Source organism: Saccopteryx bilineata, chromosome 2, assembly GCF_036850765.1.
Source record: "Saccopteryx bilineata isolate mSacBil1 chromosome 2, mSacBil1_pri_phased_curated, whole genome shotgun sequence".
Classification (NCBI taxonomy): domain Eukaryota; kingdom Metazoa; phylum Chordata; class Mammalia; order Chiroptera; family Emballonuridae; genus Saccopteryx; species Saccopteryx bilineata.
The window spans coordinates 215439253-215444477 of NC_089491.1; positions in this window are offsets into that span (position 1 = coordinate 215439253).

Sequence of the window (5225 nt, forward strand, 5' to 3'; positions counted from 1 at the left end):
TTTGTTTCACTGTGTGAATGTCCCTGGCTTATCTGTAGGCATTGATTATGAGAATTTTTGCATCTGATCCTGCGTTATTATTTTAGCTATTAGTTATTGTTTATACTCTGTAATAACCCACTTGTTTTATGCATGGGCAAAAACAACTACAAAGATGTAAATCAAAGTAGATTCCCACTGTTGCTGAATGCATGTGCTTTGGGGCAGCCTGGACCTGAGTTTGCAACCTGGCAACTGGTTGGCCATGTCCCCTTGGACAAGGGCTTATCCGTGCTCATTCTCAGGTCCCTCCATCCTCAGGCAGTGTTCTCAAGGTTAAATGAGGTGAAGTTTGAAGATTCTTAGGTGGGTGCTCCCATACAGTGCCTACTCAACAAATGAACATAGTGATTGCTGCTGTGTTCCACTCCCGCAGACTTTTTTTTTTTTGGTATGTTTTAAATTTTTTTGGCTTTTTAAAAAACCTAGTTTAATATATCCAGGATAATTGAGCCAATAAAACATAGAGTTCCATTCTGACCAGGCAGTGGCACAGTGGATATAGCGTCAGCCTAGGATGCAGAAGACCCAGGTTCGAAACCCTGAAGTCGCTGGCTCGAGCATGGGCTCATCTGGCTCGAGTGGTTGGCTTAAGAGTAAGATCATAGACATGACTCCATGGTCACTGGCTTGAGCCCAAAGGTCAATAGCTTGAGTCCAAGGACACTGCCTTGATCAAGGGGTCACTTGCTCTCCTGGAGCCTCCTGGTCAAGGCACATATGAGAAAGCAATCAATGATCAACTAAGGTGCTTAAATAAAGAATTGATGCTTCTCATCTCTCTCCCTTCCTATCTCTTCCTATCTGTCCCTCTCTCTGTCTCTCTCACTAAAAAATCCCCCCAAAATAGAGTTTTATATACCCATTTTATCCCCACCTTTCTATTTTCCTTAGTATTTCTTCTGCTATTAACATTTTGCATTAGTGTGGTTTCTTTGTTATTGTTAATGAAACAATATTGACACATGATTATTAACAATAGTCCATAGTTCACATTAATGTTCATTTTCTAGGTTGTATAAGTCTCTGGGTTGAGGGTAAACAGAGATTTCCACCTCAAAATGTGCCTTTTAGGATATTGATTATTTGAACTCAAGGACCATCATATTTTTTTTTCTTTTTAAATTTTTAAAAAATTATTATTAAATTTAATGCAGTGACGTTGATAAATCAGGATACATATGTTGAGAGAAGACATCTCCAGATTATTTTGACATTTGATTGTGCTGTATACCCCTCCCCCAAAGTCAAATTGTCTTCTGTCACATTCTATCTGGTTTTCTTGTACCCCTCCTCTCCCCCTCTCTCCTTCCTCGCCCCATCCTCCCTCCCCCCACACCCCCACCCCCATTGCCATCACATTCTTGTTCATGTCTCTGAGTCTCATTTTTATGTCCCATCTATATATGGATTCATATAGTTCATAGTTTTTTCTGATTTACTTATTTCACTCAGTATAATGTTATCAAGGTCCATCCCTGTTATTGTAAATGATCCGATGTCATCACTTCTTATGGCTGAGTAGTATTCCATAGTGTATATGTACCAAAGCTTTTTAATCCACTCGTTCTCTGATGGACACTTGGGCTGTTTCTAGATCTTCACTATTGTGAACAATGCTGCCACAAACATGCATTTCTCCTTTTGGAGCCATTCTATGGTGTTCTTGGGGTATATTCCTAAAAGTGGGATAGCTGGGTCAAAAGGCAGTTCGATTTTCAGTTTTTTAAGGGATCTCCATACGTTTTCCACAGTGGCTGCACCAGTCTGCATTCTCACCAGCAGTGCAGGAGGGTTCCCTTTTCTCCACATCCTCTCCAGCACTTATTCTGTGTTGTTTTGTTGATGAGCACCATTCTGGCTGGTGTGAGGTGATATCTCATTGTAGTTTTAATTTGCATTTCTCTAATGATTAGTGATGTTGAGCATTTTTTCATATGCCTATTGGCCATCTGTATGTCCTCTTTGGAGAAGTGTCTATTCATTTCTTTTTCCCTTTTTTGATTGGATTGTTTATCTTCCTGGTGTTGAGATTTACAAGTTCTTTATAAATTTTGGTTATTAACCCCTTGTCAGATGTATTGTTAAATATGTTCTCCCATTGTGTAGTTTGTCTTTTTATTCTGTTCTTATTGTCTTCAGCTGTGCAAAAGCTTTTAGTTTGATATAGTCCCATTTGTTTATCCTGTCTTTTATTTCACTTCCCCGTGGAGATAAATCAGCAAATATATTGCTCTGAGAGATGTCGGAGAGCTTACTGCCTTTGTTTTCTTCTAAGATGCTTATAGTTTCATGGCCTACATTTAATTCTTTTATCCATTTTGAGTTTATTTTTGTGAATGGTGTAAGCTGGTGATCTATTTTCATTTTTTTGCAGGTAGCTGTCCAATTTTCCCAACACCATTTGTTAAAGAGGCTGTCTTTACTCCATTGTATTTCCTTACCTCCTTTGTCAAATATCAGTTGTCCATAGAGCTGTGGGTTTTCTTTCTGGGTTCTCTGTTCTGTTCCATTCATCTATATGCCTGTTCTTATGCCAGTACCAGGCTGTTTTCAGTACAATGGCCTTGTAGTATAACTTGATATCAGGAAGTGTGATACCTCCTACTTTATTCTTCTTTTTTAAGATTGCTGAGGCTCTTCGTGTTCTTTTTTGGTTCCATATAAATTTTTGGAATATGTGATCTATATCTTTGAAGTATGTCATTGGTATTTTAATTGGTATTGCATTGAATTTATAGATTGCTTTGGGTAATATAGACATTTTAATGATGTTTATTCTTCCTAACCATGAGCATGGTATATGCTTCCACTTGTTTGTATCTTCCTTGATTTCTTCTATCAAAGCTTTGTAATTTTCCGAGTACAAGTCTTTAGTCTCCTTGGTTAAGTTTACTTCTAGGTACTTTATTTTTTTGGTTGTAATAGTGAAGGGGATTGTTTCCTTAATTTCTCTTTCTAACTGTTCATTGTTGGCGTATAAAAATGCTTCTGATTTCTGAGCATTGATTTTATATCCTGCCACTTTGCTGAATTCATTTATCAGGTCCAGCAGTTTTTTGACTGAGACTTTAGGGTTTTCTATATACAATATCATATCATCTGCAAATAATGATAGTTTTACTTCTTCTTTTCCAACTTGAATGCCTTTTATTTCTTCTTCTTGTCTGATTGCTGTGGCTAGGACTTCCAGGACTATGTTAAATAAGAGTGCTGAAAGGGAGAACCCCTGCCTTGTTCCTGATCTTAAGGGGATTGGTTTTAATTTTTGCCCATTGAGTATAATGTTGGCTGTGGGTTTCTCATATATGGCTTTTATCATGTTGAGGTATGTTCCCTGTATTCCCACTTTGCTGAGAGTTTTGATCATGAATGGGTGCTGGATTTTATCAAATGCTTTTTCTGCATCTATTGAAATTATCATATGGTTTTTCTCCTTCTTTTTACTTATGTGATGAATCACATTGATTGATTTATCAATATTGTACCAGCCTTGCCTCCCCAGAATAAATCCCACTTGATCACGGTGTATGATTTTTTCCCATATAGTGTTGGATCCGGTTTGCTACTATTTTGTTGAGGATTTTAGCATCTATATTCATCAGAGATATTGGCTTATAATTTTGTTTCTTTGTGTTGTCTTTGCCTGGTTTTGGAATCAGAGTTATGCTCGCCTCATAAGAGGAGCTTGGAAGTCTTCCTTCCTCTTGAATTTTTTTGAAATAGTTTGAGAAGGATAGGAGTTAGTTCTTCTTTGAATATTTAATAGAATTCAGTTGTGAAGCCATCAGGCCCAGGACTTTTCTTTGTTGGGAGTTTTTTGATAACTGTTTCGATCTCATTTGTTGTAATTGGTCTGTTTAGGTTTTCTGATTCTTCCAGATTGATTTTTGGAACATTGTTTGTTTCAAGGAATTTGTCCATTTCATCTAGGTTGTCTAGTTTTTTGACATACAGTTCTTCATAGTATTTTCTTACAATATTTTGTATTTCTGTTGTGTCTGTTGTTATTTCTCCACTCTCCTTTCTAATTCTATTTATTTGAGTCCTCTCTCTCTTTTTCTTGGTGATTCTATAATAGTTAAAGGTTCATAAATCTTGTTTACCTTTTCAAAGAACCAGCTCTTAGTTTCATTGATCCTCTGTATTGTTTCTTTAGCCTCTATGTCATTTATTTCTGCTCTGATCTTTATTATTTCCTTCCTTCTACTACATTTGGGCTTTACTTGCTGTTCTTTTTTTAGTTCTTTTAGATGCAGGGTTAAGTTGTTTATTTGAGCTTTTTCTAGCTTCTTAAAGTGTGCCTGTAGTGCTATGAACTTCCCTCTCAGTACTGCTTTTGCTGTGTCCCATAAATTTTGAGTTGTTGTATGCTCATTGTCATTTGTTTCTAGGAATTTTTTTATTTCTTCTTTGATCTCATTCTTAATCCATTCGTTATTTAACAACCTGCTATTTAGTTTCCATGTGTTTGAGAATTTTTGAGCTTTTCTGTTGTGGTTCATTTCTAGTTTCATGCTGTTGTGATTGGAGAAAGTGCTTGATATGATTTCAATCTTCTTAAATTTGTTGAGACCACGTTTGTGCCCTAACATGTGGTCTATCCTAGAGAATGTACCATGAACACTTGAAAAGAATGTATATTCTGCTGCTTTAGGGTGAAAGGTTCTGAAGATATCTATTAAATCGAGTTGATCTAGTGTGTCCAATAAGTCTGCTGTTTCTTTGTTAATTTTCTATCTTGAGGATCTATCTAGTGATGTTAGTGGGGTATTGAAATCCCCTACTATTATAGTATTGCTGTTGATCTTGCCCTTTAAATCCATCAAAGTCTGCTTTATATATTAGGTGCATAGATATTTATAATAGTTATATTCCTGTTGGATTACTCCCTTTATCATTATGTAGTGGCCTTCTTTATCTCTTACTATATCCTTTGTTTTAAAGTCCAATTTGTCTAATATAAATATCGGTACCCCAGCTTTTTTTTCATTTCCATTTGCATGAAATATTTTTTTCCATCCTTTTACCTTCAATCTATGTGTATCTTTTGTTCTAAGGTGTGTCTCTTGTAGACAGCATATGTACGGGTCCTGTTTTCTTATCCACACAGCTACCCTATGTCTTTTGATTGGATCATTTAATCCATTTACATTTAAGGTTATTATTGATATGTAGTTGTTTAT